Below are 20,454 nucleotides of genomic sequence, written 5' to 3'. Positions count from 1 at the left end.
ACAAAAGCCCAGGGTCTGATGGTTTTACATCAAATTTTTTTAAAGTTTTCTGGAAACAAATTGGACATTTTGTCGTCAGAAGTATTAATTATTCTTTTATTAAAGGTGAATTATCACTTACCCAAAGGCAAGGTATAATTACCTGTATCCCGAAAGAAAACAAACCAAAACAATATTTAAAAAACTGGCGACCAATAACTTTATTGAATTATACTTTAAAACTAGCCTCAGGCACATTAGCCAAAAGACTTAAGTCAGTTTTAAATTGTTTGATAGATACAGACCAAACAGGATTTCTAAAAGGAAAGATTTATCGGAGAGAATATACGATTAGTCTACGATATAATGAATTATTTAGAAAAAAAAAGAATGCCAGGACTATTAGTAATGATTGACTTTGAAAAAGCATTTGATACACTTTCTTTTGATTTTATAAATAAGACTTTTGAATTCTTTAATTTTGGCCAAATGTTTAGAAAATGGATATCTCTTTTTTATACAAATACTGAAACTGCTGTTCAAATGAATGGATTTTTGTCTAACTTTTTTAAAATAGGGCGTGGTTGCCGTCAAGGAGACCCAATCAGTCCTTATATTTTTATCTTATGTGCCGAAATATTAGCCATTCAAAATAAGAACTAATAAAAATATAAAAGGTATATACATATCAACGGAACAGAGTATAAGATTTCACAGTATGCTGATGATACCTCTTTACTGTTAGATGGATGCTGATCAGTCTTTAAATTGTACGCTTGATATTTTACATGAATTTTCTATTATTTCTGGATTAAGAGTTAACTTTGAAAAAAACATGTTTATGGATTGGCTCTTTAAAATATAGCACTAGATCAATAAAAACTAGGTGGAAATTAATTTGGGGTAGTACATCATTTAGATTACTTGGTAATCAACTTTCACGTTGATTTAGAAAAAATGATAACTTTGAATTATACTGCAAAAATTGAAAATATCAAAAAAAATATCCAGTGTTGGAAAAGAAGGGCTTTAACACCTATTGGTAGAATAACTGTTGTAAAGTCACTGTTACTTCCTTTATTAACTAACTTGTTTATATCACTTCCAAATCCAAATTCTCAGATGTTAAAGGAAATAAGTAATATGTTTTATGATTTTGTGTGGCAAGGTACACCAAAGATTAAATCTTCTGTATTGGTGAAAGAATATGTAAATGGTGGTCTAAAAATGATTGATGTATGTGCTTACATGAAAAGTTTAAACTTTCATGTTAAGAAGAATTGTATCATCTGAATGTGATAAATGTTACACTATTTTAGAAAACTTTTTTAGATATTAGGAAGCTATTTAATTGTGGAAAGTTATATACAGCATATATATTTAATATTTTGAAAAATTCATTTTGGAAAGATTTTTTAGGTGCTTATGTAGAATTTGTAGAAAAAACACCGATTATTTCTATGGAAATGTTGTTAGAAATGCCTCTGTTCTATAACCAATATATTTTGATGGATAGAAAACTATTTTTATAAAAACATGGTATGATAAAGGTATAAGGTTTATCAAAGATATTATGAATGTGAATGGTATTTTCCTTGAAAGGAATGAATTGGAAGCAAGATTAGGCATTAAAGTAAACTTCATTTACTATGAATTAATTACAAGTGCTGTCAAGAAATACAGAAGTGTATTAAGTTTAAAGTTATGTGAAAATTATGAAATTGCTTCCTATTCTCCCATTATATGTTGTTATTTAAAGCCTATACTACTTTGTGTTAAAGGTACATCAGACATGTACAATATATACATAAAAAATGATGATATTCAAACTTGTCAGACTAAATGGAACACTTGCTTTCAATTAAGTCAATCTGACTGGAATAAAATACATAGTTGGGTTTTTGACATTACCAATGATTCTTACTTGCAATGGTTTCAGACAAGACTAACACATAGAATATTGGCTACTAATTATCTTCTTTTGAAAATGAATTTATCTGTTACAAGTATGTGTACTTTTTGTAAATCAGAACATGAAACATTGTTACACCTATTTTGGGAATGCTCATTTGTCAAAATATTGATTACAGAAATTATTAAAATTGTTAGGAATCATGATGCTTTATTTGATATTGATTGTAAAACTTTTATATTAGGTTATACAAAAAAGAGCCAGTCAAAGTACAATATCCTATGTCTAGAGATAAAGAAATATGTTTATTTATGTAGGAGAAAAAATATTTTACCAAATATAGATGGATTAATTAGAAGTTTTAAATTAGCCTCTTCAATTATTGATGCATGTGCAACAAATACAAAAGATAACATAATGAATTGGACAATTGTTCAAAAAATCATTTAATTCTTTTTAGAGTAATGTAAATTTATAATTTATTAATATACAGCCATTGCTTTTTGTTAAAAGTTTGAGTATAAAGAAACAACATAATGTTTTCTCTGTTCAATCTATGAGCTACCTTTCCTTTTTTCTCTTCTTTTATTTCCCTTGTGATTTTGTTTGTATATTATTTTGTGTATGTACATTTGTATATATTATTGTGGAAATGTGAAGTTGTGATTAATACTCAATGACAATAATCAATAATTGTTACTAAATCAACAAATATTTGATACATGTGTATATATAATATGATAAATAAAATCTTTGTAAGGTATGGAGGGGGATGCCCTCGACCCCACATACCCATGGCGAGGGAAATAAAAAAAAAAAAAAAAAAAAAAAAAAAAATTTCTCTCTAGGTATTTATATCCCCGTGTTCATAATAACAAATATATATGTTTATTACGAAAGACCGGTAGGGCCATTTCAACTTCATGAATTCCCGATTTCATCTTCATGAATTCACAATTTAAACTTCTTGAATTCCCGTTTTCAACATACGAAATTCACGAATTTACGATTTCAGCTTCATAAATTCCTGATTTCAACTTCATGAATTCACGATTTCAACTTCTTGAATTCACGATTTTAACTTCACGAATTCACGATTTCTACTTCCTGAATTTACGATTTCAACTTCACGAATTCAACTTCGTGAATTCACGATTTGAACTTCACGAAATAACGATTTGAACTTCACGTTTTCAACTTCATGAATTCACGAATTCACCTTCATGAATTCACAATTTCATTTTCACGAATTCACGATTTTAACTTCATGAATTTACGATTCGAAACCACGAGTTGAAACCGTGAATTCGTGAAGCTGAATTCGTGAAAGTTAAAACGTGAATTCATGATTTTGAAATCGTGAATTCATTAAGATAAAATAGGGAATTCATGAAGTTGAAATGTCCCTACCGGGCTTTCGTAGTTTATGTATAAATATACCTAATCATTGATAATGTAAGACTTTAGATTTTGTTATTTAACATTGCAGCTACAAATGATTGAAGTGTCAACCAAATTGATAAATCCCTTCTCTTATCTTTTATTTGAATAACAATAGATTTCACAACAAACATGGACATGTGCGCTTTTGTTAAGAAGTATGTTGTGGTGGTGTTTTTATTGTATTCACTAATCTCATAAGTAGAATTAGACAGGCTAGGGATAAAAGCATTATGAATAGCAGCAAACAGTTTTTAATAAAAAAATCACAAGTGCAGTTGTGTTTTATGTTGATAGCTCTCGTAATAAATATCAGGATAATGTGTTTCCCTAACGGATAATTATGAATAGGGCACTGTATAGGGTGAATGCATCGACTGTGCAATTGTAAATTAGCGTTTGTATGCGTTCTAAGTATAGGTTATAGGTTATATACAGAGTTTTAAGAAATTAATTTTCGAGCGAACGAAGTGAAGCGAGAAAATTAGTTTCTTAAAACTCTGTATATAACCTATAACCGACTTACAGTTAGCCCGAGTGAACTATGTAAATAGGCGAGGTCCATTAAATCAACTCATTTAACGTATTTAATACATACAGTTGAGTTACAGTACTGTATGGAAAATACTTCGGCAAAATTTAAACAAAATAGAGCGATTTCATTGGTAGACAAACTTTGGCGGACTGTAATTATAGATTATAGCTGATATGGGACTTATTAATCAAAGTAAAATATCACACACATAGATGGTTTTGTAACTTTAATTATGATTCCATTGAAATGGATTATTTCTAAATGCCTTTAACGAAAATTGCGGGTTTTTTGTTTTTCTTTCATTTGTATTATGTAATTTATAAACGTGAGACTCTAAGTTGGAATGGTCAAATAAGATGTAAAAATGTTGATGAAAGATAATTCCATAGAAAATAAAATAAAAGTTATTCAGTTAAGGTGAACATGATCTTTATCATGATTTGGGGAGCCACATTAAAAAGACAAAATACCAAAGAACATCATCATTTTTATCAATAAATAATTTGAAGTGGGTCAATGTCTTCAATAGAAGAATGTATGTCAACACGTTTATTAATAAAACGTCTATTGAAAAAATTGTCCTTAGACAGAACACATTTATTTATTACTTGACGAAATTTGAAAACATTTTACCTTAAACAATCAAATAAAGCCATAATTAAAATGTTATTTGAATTAAATTGAAATACAGACTCAATGACACACTAGTATATACGAAAATAAACGTTTATACTCGTATTTGCAAATGTATTGCGGTCTGAAAATAAAGAAACTGTATTTCGTCACCATAAAGTATCAACAGAAATTGCATGCTAGTCTTAGCTCGGTTAAATGTCTTCTTTGAATATCTTTTTAAAGTTAGATTCGGCCTGATGTAAGTTATCGTCCCAGTTTAGTTACAGAAGTTAGTCAGAAACCATTACCTGTAACTGATGTTGGTGAATAACAGTCAATTTACAGAAAAGTAAAAAATAAATGTTCAGTATAAACATATAACATAATAAATTATAGTTTCGTGTTTAAGTTTTAATTAATGAAAAGACATTAAACATCCTCACATAATCAGCATTAATACTCAAGCAATTGGCTGTTTCATTTGATAACAATGTTCCAAAGACAGAAGCCAACTGGAAACGATATTTGAATTATACATTTATATACCTTCAATTTTGTAAACAAATTTGTACAATTTATCAAAAGTTAGTCAACAAAATAATAAAAGCATGGAATATTCTGAAGAAATATTTTCAAAGAATATTTTGTAATTAAGAAGTGTTTCAGAAATTATTAGTTAATGCTCGGAATTAGACATCTGCTTCTCTGGGGGGAAAGGTATTCATATATTTCTTTTTACAGATATCTAAGTTTGTCTCTTCACATGAGATATATGTATCAAGGGAATAGTTTGATATTCGTATCCATTAAGTATAATTCACCTTCAATTAGGTCTAATTAGTGCTCCATAATCCAAAAGGAACATAAATTAAAAGTATCTATCTAAGTATCTATCTTACAACATTTGAAGATCCCATTTTTAATTATTAATTAGAGTATATAATGATATGCATCACATCGTGCAATTTTCTGATAAAAATTTAATAGGTATGCTAATCAAAAAAAAAAAAAAAAAAATTAATGGGAACACAGACTTAGACAAAATTTGGCATCTGTTGCTCAAGAGCTACACAGAAATGTGATTTGTGTTACATTTTAAACGTATCAAATTTATCTACATTGTGCTTGCAGTTTTTATTGCTATTGCAATATTATTTACAATTAGCCTGCAATTATTCTTTCAACCGGCATAGCGTAACAAAACGTAATTGTAGCACCTTTTGGCTCCGGTATATTCCATATTTTGTCCCATGAATTTAGGTTTCCCGATATGTGATGGAGGTCCAGTGTCGATTTTAGAAAGCTAATGCGACAAAAATAAAAAAAAATATAATCTTACCGCGAACACATGTTTCTGAGAATGGCTTTCCTGCCGAAATATTGTTTTTTTCTTCGAAAATTTATTAATCAAAGTAAGAAAGAGAAACAATAAAAATCATATAGCATCACATCATATATTTTCGTCATTAAAATTGCCATCATCACGATTCCAATTATCGTCATCACCTAAATAATAATGGTAACAGATTTTAATAATAATTATGATCATCATTATAACGACTTCAATATTCATCATAATTTGTATTATTTTCATCTTCATCATCACTGTCACCATCCCAGTCGGTTATTCAATCATCATTATCATTATTATCAGAATCGTCATCAACATCATTATCATTACCCGAGTAATAAGCATTATTATCTTTCCAAGTTTATTTCCAAGTTTATTTGATTATCTCAGTATGCATACAAATACATAAACACGAGAAAAAGAATCCTAAATATATATATAAAACCATGTCTACAGAGGACAACATTCATTCAAAAATATGAATTATGAATCGCAACTAAATTTCTTTTGCATATTAAAGAAAGACAGTAACTGAATCAAAATGTCTAGACTAAATTGTTTTACAAATATCATTCTGTCAACTTTTAACCTTTTCTTAACCTGAAATTATAATTGTATTGTGATTGGTCACCTGTTGGCACGGCGCTTTCTACTGTGCCGTTAAAATAAACTTCTTGTAATTTACACAAAAATATGTCATTAGGTTCAAGTAGGTGTATTGTGTCTGCACGCGGTATAGTTTCAATATAAAATATAGTGCTGTTTGTGATGATTTCGTTTGTGTGTCAAAAAAATGGACTTAATTAACCTGCAAAAAGTAAAAGAGAAGAAATAAATCTCTGTTGATCTTGGATTATTATCTGGTTACTGATTTCTAGCGATGTAAGGTGCAAAATTTTACGAATGTGACGGGAAGGGTGAGTAAATATTTTCGGTTTTATTTTGTAAAACATAAGAATTAAAGGGGATTTCCCCGGCGCCCTTATGCCATTTATAATTGCTGTGAATTATCTGATAAGGGTGGGAATTTTGATATTTTTGCAAATATCCCCCTCATTTGTCATAAACGGTGTGCGTTTGACCAGCCCTTAAAAACGAAATTGAAATAATTAAGGGCTTTGCCTCGCTACAGGTCTTCTTTCTGTACTGTCTTCTTAATTACAGTTTTAATTAAGGTCAGTTAGGTTTCAATTAAGCCGGTAATTAAGTAACTTAAAAAATAAACAACTATATGAAGGAAATACAGAAGATATATCTGTTACTGGTATACACTATTAATCATCTTCATTCATGCTTTTAAATAAGTATTGTCCTCTTTACAAATTTCAAAAGTAGAATCTATAAAATTCATTAATTTACATATAAAGTTTTCAAATATTTATATAACTGACTGGATCATATGGATGGGTCATTATTTTACAAAAAGAAAAAAAAGAAAAGAAAATAGATCTGTAGACTTGTCCTCATTAATAGATAAATGTAGATATTACTACAGTACAGTATGTACTCAATCATTGTTCTTTGTACAGTCTGATGGCAACCTTAATTTGTTGATATTTATCAAGTATCAAATTTTCAGAGCATCAAAAATTATATATAAAACTGAGTATTAACAATAACTAGTACCAGTTAATAATAAATTATGATAGCAATAAACTATATATACAAATATGTACAGTATTAAATAAAGATTTTTAACAGGCAGTTGTAGTTTACATGAAATTTACCATTAAAATTAAATGTCTAACATGCATTGACTCATTCCATTGTGAATAGTGTACCTGTTGTTACTGATTTCGAACAATAAAATATTATTAAACATGATCATCATACATGTAAAAAACATAAAATTTACCATTTTTTTTAGATGGTAACATGGATTGATTCAATTCATAGTGAATAGTGTAACTATTGTTATTGATTTAAAAAAAAAAAAAAAAAAATATTATTACACATGATATCATACAGTCATATAAAAAAACATAAAATTAACCAATTTAAAATTGTTAACATGCATTAATTAAATTCATAGTAGATGATGTAGATCTAACTGTTGTTAACAATTGATTTCAAAAGAAAAGAATATTATTAAACATGATATCATACATATGAAAAACAATTGATAATTTCACAAGTATTGCTTAAGTTTATAAACTTTAGCATTTACACATAGCATTTTACCAAATCACATAGGAAATTAATTGATAAAATATATAGTACATAGATCTTCATCTAGCTTATATGTAAATTGTTTTACTAATAAATTTCCAAAAACATTTCAAGTACAATCATTTAATATTGGGCTTTAACATTTTTGATTATAATTTGTACAAATTTACATAAATTAATTAGTTCTTTTTTGTTTTTTGAATTGAATAACTTGTCAAATTTAAGTATGCTGTTTTGTTTGTAGTAGTAAGGTTTGATCAGTGTTTTTCGTGATTCTTGAAAGTGTTTACATTCAAGGATGTAGTGATATTCATCACCTAAACCTTGATTGCATAAATAACAGGTTCTTTCATTTAATGGTATGTTATGGTAACGTCCATCTCGATTATCATTAAAATAAGCATTATTACAATTATCGCCCACCACCATACCCATTTCAAGCTTCATTACAATCTCCATCGTCATTATCATAATAATAATTATTTTCAAGAACAATACAATCATCCTCATTATAATCATCACCATACACTACCGCTAAAAACAAAAAGTCCGTATATAGAGGATGGCACGTGAGACTTAGATATAGATATTAATGGTCCGTATCAGACATATCAGGGCTTTTTCTATATGTGCAATGCTTTAATACGTTTGTACTTTCATTAAACATATAATATGTGTGTTAAATCCCGATTTTATCAGAGTCAAATTACTTTATAAACCCTAAAGTGGTTTTTTCGCCAATTTAAGTGTTTATACTGCTCTTGTTTGGATCATTTGTATTTTGTAACAACAACAATGTGGTAACAAATTGACATTCCTTGTAATGTTTGTCCTATTTTTTGAAAAAGCTTTATTGCCTACTCTGTATTTCCTATCTAGAGAGGATAAGAAACGATTGTCGTAAAATATATCTGATTATTACATGTGTATTTGATGTGGCTTCAAATTGGTGTTTTTTTCTTCATGTAGATGAGTGATTTCACATGAAGAATGGTTTAAGCATGTTTGGTATTTGAATGCTATTATCATATATGAACGTATCTGTTAGCACTCAAAGTAACAAGTTCTATTTGAAATATTTTCATGTTAAACTGATATAGAATATTTCTCGGATAGGTATCTATGAAATGGATTTTATTTACTTTTTTATTTTAATTATATTCGTATCCTTACATTATACGTTTAAATGATTAAGGTCACGTTATATAACCATGTTGAAATGCTCGTAAGTTGGTAAAACTGGAGCCTGTAAGATAAAAGTATTCACATCATTTCTGTAAGCTCAAACAACCTGGAGATATTATTGTAACGAATTTATAATACAGTGTAATCCATTTATGTTTTAAATTAAACGTCAAGATTATTCCATGTAAATCGAAGTTTCAAACTTTAAGTATTAACAGAGTACAATGTAATTCAATGGGACAAATAATAGTAATTAAGTATTTTGATTTTTTATGCTCGACCATGTGGCGGAAATAAAAGTATATTATTTATGTTAACTTATAAAGATGATTGTTGTTTATGCATTGGTGTTAGTCATACTGTAATAAAATAGATAAATACAGAATCCCTAAAGAAAGCCCAACACGACAAAATTGAAAATGTTGCAGGCTCGGTTTGATTGAGCCTGTTCATGGACGGTACTGGAAAGTGCAAGTTACCGTCAACGCCCCCTAGCACCGGCTTAAGCAGAATTCAACATTTAAACATGAAACAGTAAAATTTTGGATTTAGAAACATCCGCAGATGTGTTCATACGGCGGTTATCATGGAACCTTCAATGTGACACTTCCGTGCCATTCCATGAAAAGCGGCGTATGGTCCCCAAGTAATAAAAAGCGTGTGCCCTAAACGAGAAAACACATCAGCAGGTCATTACAAACTTACATCAAGATTGCAACAAATGAACTTTGCTTGTAACGTCTGCCATATATAATGAGCAAGTTTTATTGCTTATACTTAATTTTTATCAGGATGGAGATAAAAGGCGCCGGAATACTTTTTTGTTTGATAATTGAACAAAATATATCTTTTCAAAACATACCATATACTCGCTAAAACAAATATTAGCAGATTAAAATCATTTTATACGTCAATGTATTTTGCATATGCACTAAGTAAAAGATGTGTTATTTACAAATGCATGTTATTACCCATTCTTGTGCATTCAGTTTGCTACGTATTACTTCATTTAAAATTATTTTCTTTCTTCAAACCCACCCCACAACAGAACACCACTTGCTAACTAGCTAAGTTTATTTTAACCGAAACCCCTTCTTATTTAGAAATCATATGCTGTATTTTGATACAAGTGGTATACACTCAATTGATTCTTAACCTCTTACTATTATACTGCTAATTCCAAAGATTTTGTTATAGTTTTATCTAAAACTCTATAAGCGTCTTGCGTTTCTTTGTCTGATGACTCAGTAAGCGAGGGAAATAAAATATATATTTATTCTAATACCATTTCAATTAATAATCGACAGATAGATAAAGAATAAAGAAAAAAAGTGGTTCATTTATTAATGACAGATTTATATTATATTGAATTGCAGTTTCTTACTCTTGACGAGTAATGCGAGATATAATGAAGAGGAGGTTTAAATCATTCATAACAAATAATTACAAACTTTCTTTCAAATTAGAATATGTATGTTTTCTACAATTCAGGTCAGCAAGATATCTTAACCTTTCATTCTATTCTGTACTCTTTAAACGTAACGCTCTGGTATGAATTAATACCTCTAAGGCATTTTTCAATCACATGGTATATTATTGTCGATGAAATTACGGTAAATATATTTCTGTTACAGTAACATATGTATGTTACTTTTTGAAAGTAATTTTCAGTAGTATCTACATCGCTTATCTGATTTATGATGTTTTCCTGAAACATATATTCGTCTCTTGTTGTTCTTGACGAATGAACGATTGAATGAATAGCCAAAACAATGCGATATTGTGTTTATTTCTTTGTATGATGCAACACACGCTTTCAATTATTTATACAAACAAAGGGTGTTGCTGTTTGTAACATGAAAAATATCGACTGAATTTAGTCAGTTATGGAAAGTGCAAAATGTACTAATATATCATGAATTTATACATATTATCAAATTGACTCAAAGATAAGGCATACTTATATATGCTGTACTACAGTGTAGGGTTTCTCTCAACAATTTTGTACTATTCACAGGGGAAATGAAAAATAAATAATGCAAGGCATTAACATTTGTAAAATAGTATATCTGGAATGTATGGTCTTAAATAAAAAATGGATAATTAGTCTTAATCACTTTAAGTTGAGATGGTCTGAAGAGATTATATAACGCTGCCATCGGTAATTGTCTTTCATTTTGATCTGCTCTATTATTGTTAGCGAGTTGAAGATAAGTAAAGATGATTCCATAAAAATAAAGTGAAATATATTCAATTAAGATGAAGATGATCTTTATACATATGATTTGCGTGGTTTGGATGTAATACAAAAGGCCAAACAGAATCATATTTTAATCAAAAGATAATCTTAATAGGTAATTGATAATATATTCCAACAGTTGCATTAATTAAAACTCACATTGTATTATTTGTCTTAGGACAGACCTGACACATTATTACCTGAGGATATCTGAAAACATTAAACTTTAAACAATGGAATAAAGACTTGATTAAAAACTTAATGAAAAACATTCGACACTTTCAGATGGAAGACCTTGCACTTTATAACTGAACTTAAAATCAAATGTGGGTGACGGTCACATCTGGTGATTTCAAATGATCGCTGATGCTATTCAGACACATTTCGTCCAAAACGGAAATCAAGTCTTTCTTCATTGAGCAATTTAAGAACAGCAGCAGTCCAATTTTGTGTTAAGTAAGAATTTTATTGAGACACTACTGAGACGAAAATTAAGTTCTTGTGAAGCTGCATGTATGGCAAAACCGTTTCTTTATAATTTATTTCAATAAAAATAACGTGATGTCATTGATTAATAATTATTTTATTATCCAATCAGAGTCATGCTATTCCTTTTCCGTGATTGAAAATTGAAAACAAAAATTGTTTGCACATTTGATATTATCATAAATCTGTCATTGTCAAATTGAATGAATAGGTAAATTTACGTAACGATTAGTTTAATGACTTCATATTCACACACCGCACATGATATTAGTTACGACAGTATTTTATTGTTGATGACGTGTTAAAATCGAAATAACATATATCCTAAGCTAAAAATCTGTTTGGAGTGGCCCTGGTGATTTAATGCTGCAAACAGTGATTGTTTGAAGCGATTAAATCAGTTTTGGTAACATATTCCTTCTTAAATAAAAGAAAATACTTCTGTTCAGAAATAAAAGAAAAACCGTATCTTATTATCCTCACTAAATAGATCTGAAAAAACACATTGACATTTGATATATTTAATATATAAGCATGAAACGCATTTTAACAAAAACGGAATTAAATATTGGTTATTGAAATACCAATTTGATTTTTTTCAAAACATATAAATAATATATAAGCTATCATCTTTTATCAAACTATGATTAATCAAAGGAAACAGTTAAGTAGGAAATACGTCCATACAGTTTATTTGCTGCATCAAATGTGATAGATGTTATGGATAAAACACCAATATATCTGTCTGTAGCTTTAAGAATTGCTTCAAACTTAAATAAGCATGCAAGCTGCGAACATCGTCTGCAGTCAACAAAACCATGGATCATTTTGCCCGATTCATGAAAGAGCATGATATAAGCAAAAATATCAATGACAGTCCAGCTCACATGGTCTAGCTTACTAGTTTGATGTTGTGTCAACCTTCAAATTAATAACGGTAAACTTCATAAGACTTGTTTACCGTTTTGATGACAATCACGTGGGAATCCTGAAGAATGTGTCATTTAAATATTTATGAGTGTTCCTGTTTTGGAGACATAAATATTCTAGACACTTCTTTTTCATCATCAGGTTATACGGTGCCATTTTGTCGCCTATGACTTACCCTTGAACTTTGATTGTTATTATAAGTTATTGTTCAACGTTCATTTGTTCATCTTTGCCCTTCAGATGTCCACAAAAATGGGCAATATTCTTTTGCCGTGCAATTGTTTAATTCCGCGTTATGCGAAATCACAATTCAAAAGTGTTACATATGCAGATTCTAAATCACCCATCACCGTGTATATCCTGTAGCACAGAATTTCTAAAATGCAGAAATCAAGTGAAACATGACGCCGTTTCTGTGCAAAGTTATGGACAAATAGTTTTAAATTGATTTACTTTAAATATACAGTTCCGTTTACTTACCGTTTTGCTGTTCAGTCATTGAATTGCATACTTTTGAGCTACATTCTGTACTTTTTTTTCAAAATCACAGGACATACACGATGTAAATATTAAATTTACCGTTATTCTTCTTTGACATAACTTTATTTTCGACAGTGGAAAGATATAAAGTAAGGCGAAGATATAACTTGCGGGAATGGGACTGACATTTAAAACTGCTTGCTGCGCTTCACTTGACTTATTATAACTTACATTCAAGCAATTCTTATAACAAAGAAGCATTATCTTGCGAACACATTAAAAGTTTATGCATAAAAATTGTAATCAAACTTGATTAAATTAAAGTCATTCAAAACTGCTTGCTGCGCTTAACTTGAATTATTATAACTTACTTAATATAGGGAAAAATAATTTTCTAAACAGAAAATGAATTTAACAAGAAAGTATTATAGCTAAATTGTAATAAACCTCCAATTAAATAATATTAATATCTATACTGGCATGCGAGCAGTTCCCGTACAGAAGCAGTACCCGTATTTTTCATTTAAACGCTTGATTTTTACATGCATTCTTCAAAAATTCATTTCAAATCAAGCAGATACATAAACTAAACAAAATCTAAATGTCAGTTTGGCAGTACGTATAAAAAGTCTCATTTTAAATCACTTTCACCTGTGCGTTGCCAAAACGTGACCTTGTTTTATCTGGGGGATTCCGTCCTTGCGCGCATGCGCAAACATACTTACACGTGAGGCATGTTAAAGGGTTTTCCACTAATACCACCTGTTTACAGATAAGAAGGCAATGTGATGAAAACTTGTTTAATTATCAGAATTTTGACCAATATTACTATATAAAATAATTTTATGGCTTTGATGCGTAAAATATCATGCATACAAGCATGCCATCGCATGTGAATGCTTTGGGGGTAACGGTACCGGGTAATAGATACACGCGTTTAGTCTACTTTCTGTTTCCTGAATTACATCTATTTATCTCTTAGAAAATGGTCTGTTCAACAATTATAAATGAAAAATAGGTCCGATATAATAAAATTGTATAATTATAATGGGTTAAATTTTATGTACGGGAACTACTTCTCTTCATACAAAATAATGGATAATTTCTGTACCCCATATGAGGCCTCATAACTAAGGGTTATTCTATGTTTAGAACATGATGGAATTTCCATGATTTGTGTGACGAGCCGAATATTGATGTGTAACATTCAAATTTTGGTGAGTGAGCGTAATAAAAAATAATGTTTAAGTAACTACGATTTTTGTACGGGAACTGCTCGCATGCCAGTACTAGATAATGTTATGACTGTTCTGTTGTTGTTCGGCTGTATGGATTTACGTCGCACCAACACTGTGAAAGTCATATTGCAAATTTCCAGCTTAACTGATGAATGAAAGACAAGGATAAAGATCAAACCTAAAATCAAGATAAAGTTAAAACCTCACGTATTCCCTACGTCAATGTTTCAGGTACAAATGGACATCTAAGAAGAACCAGCGATGTTCCGGTAGATAGCTGGATAAATTCTTCGCATAAACGATTCAAAAGTATTACGCGGGTATTAAACCATCAAAGGTTAAAAGCAAGTGGTTTGAAATCAACACCCTTACTTCTCGGCAATGATATAAAGCCAATAACAGTTATATAAATATTTTCGTTAAAACTTTAATGGCAAATATGCTGTCAAAGACCTTAATTAACACTTCCATTTTTTTACTTTGGCTTTCACTCGAAATGGCTTAAAATAATTAAATGAATTAAAGTTATAAACAACGGAAACACATTTAAGCAATGTTTATAACATAAAAGCATTAACTAGCGAGCACATAAAAATGTTAACGCTTTTCATATAAACCTGTGATTACTATAATCCTAATCAAAATAGATTAAATTAAAGTCCAAATTGCTATGGGTTGTTGTGATTTCAAAAAATTTCAAAATCAAAGAGTGACAGTAAATTCCAAACTTAACACATCTAAAATGTTACTGTTTTTATATTGTGAGATTGCAAAACGACAGAAATAAACAGTCGAAAGAAATCAACCAGTCTTATCCTGTGTAAAACCTAACATTTAGATGGCAGAAAAGTTATTATAATACTAATTTAAAAACTATAATATTTGTGAAGTTCTTTAATATAAGGTTAAGCATGGAGTTAAGCAAAGTGCCCTACAAAAAGGTCTACGCTAGAAATGAATATTCACTTCCCTACAAATGTGTTATGCATTTAGCATAAAACTTAGGAAATTGAATAAAAATGTTATAACTCCTTAACTGTAAAACTATTGAAACCTATTGTCCTTATTATCATAACAATTGACTTTTATTTCCAGATCTTTATCTGATTCAGTAAAGTTTATACCAATTTTGTGACATAATTGACATTTATTGCAACTATAATTATCTTTTGTTTGACTTTGAAAAACTAACGAAATCCCGTTCCAGTAACATGTTTCTAAAAATGAAATTATTGTCATTTAAATTAAATTATGTTTTTCTCTTTTTTTTCCAAGAACAATTCATATTGAATTATATTTAATGTTAATTTTGTTAAAAAGAACATCCAAGACAATAATTATTTAAATTCCCTATGAAATATATTTTATTGTTGTTTGGTAAAGATGACAATAAACCAGTCTTAGTGCAAAATAGCTATAAATAAAGCCAAAGTATGTCAGCGCATACGATGAAGTATACTTAAGTCTAAAAGAGGTGATATTGTTTAGAAAGAACATGTTTAAGATTTCCGTTTATCGGAGCATTTCGATGAACAAAATTTCATTGAAATGAGTGTAAAATACAAATTAGATCTTGTAGTACATGATGTTAAAAACTTTTTATTCTTTTCATATAGATGTTTTTCTTGCCATAAGAATAAATGTTAAATGAATGCTTAAAAAATGTATATAACATTTTATTTTATTTTGGTCGAGATTATCATTGTAATAATACTCAATTTTTAACAATAAACTTTCAAACAATTTTGTTGTCCATTGCATTTGTCAGACAACTGTGTGACATTGTGTGCGTCAAAGTGTCAATGATGAATGCACAGGTAAAAGTAAAAGAAAAAAAACAAAACATTTTTTCAGATTGTCATAGTTATTTTTACGTTTGTATTCTACTTTGCAAAAAAACAACCTTATACCACTCATGGAAAATTCAATGACTTTCCTTTAGAATGTACCTGTAACGATCAATTTTTAAAGATTTATTTTCTATAAAGTCTAAGTCAGATTTTTCAATAAGAAATGAATGCATATATATTAATAATTACATATAATGTAAACACATATTTGCAGTACATATTTTACATATTCTTTGATGTTTGAATATCGTTTTAGAAGCATTATTATATACATAATTATATAAAATTGCACTTAAATTTGGTAACAACCTTTATAACAACATACAAGATCTTTAGATTGAAAGAGTGGGGTATTTTTAAAACTTAAGGCTGCTGCAGTTTTTTTATGTTTTGTGCTTATCATTTTTCTTTTGTCTGACTATGACCGTTATAATAATTTTTTTTAAAATATTAAATTGATTAAGCTTTGCGTAACACAGAGAAACATTGTTCATAATGCCACTTTAGTTATTTTATTTACAATTCGGAAATTCGGAATACAAAGCCAGCGGTGGTCAAAACATCTCAAACGGGAATTAGGTATAAATTGGTTAGGTGAGTCTTTTTAAAGTAAATTGGTTTATGTTAGAAAATCTGTTAATAAATATTTATGTTGATAGTATTCAGTACAATACATGAACAAAATACTATAATTATTTATTCTATATATGGTCATACCAAATAACTGTAGAACTCTATTGACATTCCTTTGTCCAAAAATATTTCATTATATATTTTCATTGCTTTTGTCAGTACTTGAAATATGCAAAATATGACCGTTATAGACCAATCCACTTTAAGCACATTTACCAGGTCAGATTGAATTTTGGATTAGTGATACCAGGCTATAAAGTCTGAAAAGAATTGCTTTATTGATAGCGTTTATTGAAAACCTTAACAAATGTTAAAAGAAGTTACATCGATGGAGTGCACAACACATAACTCCTACTGTATATCATTGTTGCATTTTAATTAATTCAACATGTCTATTTTCATCGCCCAGTTTCAGCTGGTTATTTGTGATTTCCTGTAAGAACCTTTTAATCCTATTTTCACGGTACAAGTTTCAGTAATTTTCAAATATATTTTTAACAAAGTTTTTCAGAAATCTTTTATATTTGAAAATAAAGGTTATTGGTATATAATTGTTATCTTTCGATTACACATAGAATATGATAAACAAGATCAACATGGAAAGGCGACGTTCAAAGAAACGCAACCCCCACACGACCCAGCAACAAGAACCAGTGGCAAGGAGCCCATAAGGAGGATCCCAAACAAAAAAACAAGACAGGGCAAAGGCAGAGCACGGACAGGCTAATCACTAATATGATACATAAGAAATCATTTGTATCTGATAAGGAATTCCAAGAAAAAAAATAAATGATTGATATGAGGATATGTTACGGTGTAAACACGAACTGTTGTTTTTAAGAAAGGAACAAATTAACTTAAACCGTAACAGACAATGCAGATCCGCAAACATAGCATAACTTTAATGCGTTTTGCTATGTCATAGTTGATATAAATCTTTGTTGATACCACAGGAAGAAGACCGTATTGTCAAATATTATTAATGTATTGTCATGTTAAAATAGATCAAAAGTGTTTTCTTCAAAACACTGGTTGACGTCAATAAATGCTTATAAAAGTTCTCACAGCAATATATCTGCCTGCAAATTAGTAATATACGAAAAAGTTCCCCTTCATTCAAACACAGAATATATAATTTATACGTATTTTAGTAAATACTTCATTACCTTTAATGTAGCTTTAAATGCTAAATAAAAGCAACACAAATTTAATCACGGCTCACGGCCCTGTATTCCGACAAGATAATTGGCTAAATGGCGTGAACTGTATGCTAAGCACGATATGAATAACTTTTATTAAAGGAGGAACAAATGACATTTAAAGGTTTGAATATGAATTAACATTTATCAGCAACAAATGACACATATTGTCACGGCAATATTCAGCAAATTGTTTTTATTTGAAGCGGCATATTAAGATATTATGAAAGAGAAATCAGATTTTCATTTAGTTTAGTTTTGCATATTTTATTTTGTTTTAATTTATTTTGAAGGAAAAACATCTGAAAACAAAGTGATCCCTCGGAAGCATTAATCACAACAAAATTACATGTAAATTGCAGAGTCGGTTTGATTGAATCTGTACATGAGAGATAATGAAAACATGCAACATCCCTCACGCCCCCTAGCACCGGCTTGAGCACAAGATACATGAATGATAACTGTTATGCAGATAATAACTCATAAAGCTTTAGAGATGTTGCACTTAACTTAATTTAAATAAATCTACATTTGGAGGATATATCACAGTAAGAACAGTTCGAATGAAAGCAGTTGACAACATTGACAAACCGACACAAAATCATTTGAACTTTTTGCCCTTAGTAATATTTTCATGCTTAGTTTGCACTTTTTGTCCAGGCTTTAAACCAAACTATTTAAGAGAAATCAGCTTGAAACTTCATGGGTGAATTACTCACAAATACTTATTGTGACTTCCTGTGACTTTGCCTTTTAAGGTAAGACCATACTACCGGACACTATACAGAATTGAACAAATTACAATATAGGTCGGAATTATACCTTTAAGTTATAGGAAACCTGTATGCAAAATAATGTATTGCCTATGGATGATCATACCTTAATGTGAACTCAAACGTAAGTGTGTTCATAGGACTATTGTCTTTTCATAACACTTCTCTTGTCCGGCGGGGAAGTTGGCAATCTGTGTCTGCTGCTTGTTTTTCATCAACGATTTGGTAACCTGTTGATGATCCGAGTGTCATGTAGGAATGTCTAATATGACATTTGTAACCAACGCAGTTTCGTTCAGATATATCACTTCTTGTCTGTTTCTGACATTCCAGCCTGCGGCCATACATGGTGAAATGCAGCATCAGACCCATGTTAATGCAGAACTAAATTAAAAGGAGAGATAGAACTTTCTTTAGATATTTCAAAAAGGACATAGACACTGTTATAATAACTTCTACGTAAATGTATACCATTTATTTCCTTTTTTAAACATGGGGTCAGTATTATGTGTATTCTGTTATAGGCAGATAATATGTTTTTCTTATATTTCTTATTATTCTTACATTTTTTTTATATAATAGTTTAGTATGGTTGACTGAAATATAGTCAGAAAATAGAAAACATACATTTCGTCTGATCGTTGAGGTACAATATGTATTTGTTTAATGCAAGGAAGCGAATTTACTGTTTTATCCTCATAAAACTTATCTTGTCTTTCACAATTTTTGATATTTTTTATCATGTTCTGTTATCGATATGCTCGAAGCGTCATTTTAGTTCATGTCTGCATTTTACATGTAACAGGTTAACAACTCTCAGCAAATATATCTTACATAGTTTGATACGTGTTATAAACTGCATTGGTTTCGGAATAAATAGGATGGAAATTAACATGTTTTTGTTCCTCGCTTTTACACATAATGAATATGAATTGTATTGCTCTGATTATATTCGTAAATAGTCACTGGACCTATATTTCATATATTGCATTTATGTTTCATTTTTGAATAATACCATCAAATAAGGAATTTATTACAATGCATCTTGATTCGATTCATTACCGAACTATACCATGTCTTATATACTACTAAATAAGAGCGTTAATGAAATAAGAATAAATCATAAGTCCAGACATGTGAAACTCTTACGTATCGTTTGACGTAAAATTGAGGTATGTTCATATTTAAATCAATCGGGTAAACGTTTTAAAATAAACTAAAAGAAGGACGAGGGACGTTGTACCTTTCCATTCTACCTCTTGTACAGACTCAATCGAACCGAGTCTGGAATTTCAAATGTAGTTTTGTTGTTTCAAACCTTCCTTGAGATCACCCCTTTTTCCAGATTGTCATACAAGTGAATAACAAATATAATAATATGGTTTATAAAAAAGGTATTATTGCGTATCAGTTTTGAATATATACAAATAAATAGAACCA

At 29.5% G+C, this 20,454-nt stretch overlaps 1 long non-coding RNA gene across 1 annotated transcript in view; it reads left to right on the top strand.

Moving 5' to 3' along the window:
• Window positions 1–14,618, top strand: part of LOC132750663 (uncharacterized) — a 209,063-nt gene extending 194,445 nt beyond the window's left edge. Inside the window, exon 2 of the long non-coding RNA XR_009628583.1 lies at window positions 13,951–14,618. This is a non-coding gene — a long non-coding RNA (uncharacterized LOC132750663). The remainder of the gene's footprint in view (window positions 1–13,950) is intronic.
• The last annotated feature ends 5,836 nt before the right edge of the window (window positions 14,619–20,454 follow it).

Source organism: Ruditapes philippinarum, unplaced genomic scaffold (genome assembly GCF_026571515.1).
Source record: "Ruditapes philippinarum isolate M1 unplaced genomic scaffold, ASM2657151v2 ctg72_1_1_1_1, whole genome shotgun sequence".
Taxonomy (NCBI): Eukaryota; Metazoa; Mollusca; class Bivalvia; order Venerida; family Veneridae; genus Ruditapes; species Ruditapes philippinarum.
The sequence above is the reverse complement of the archived record's forward strand: the minus strand, read 5'-3'. Positions and strand labels throughout refer to the sequence as shown.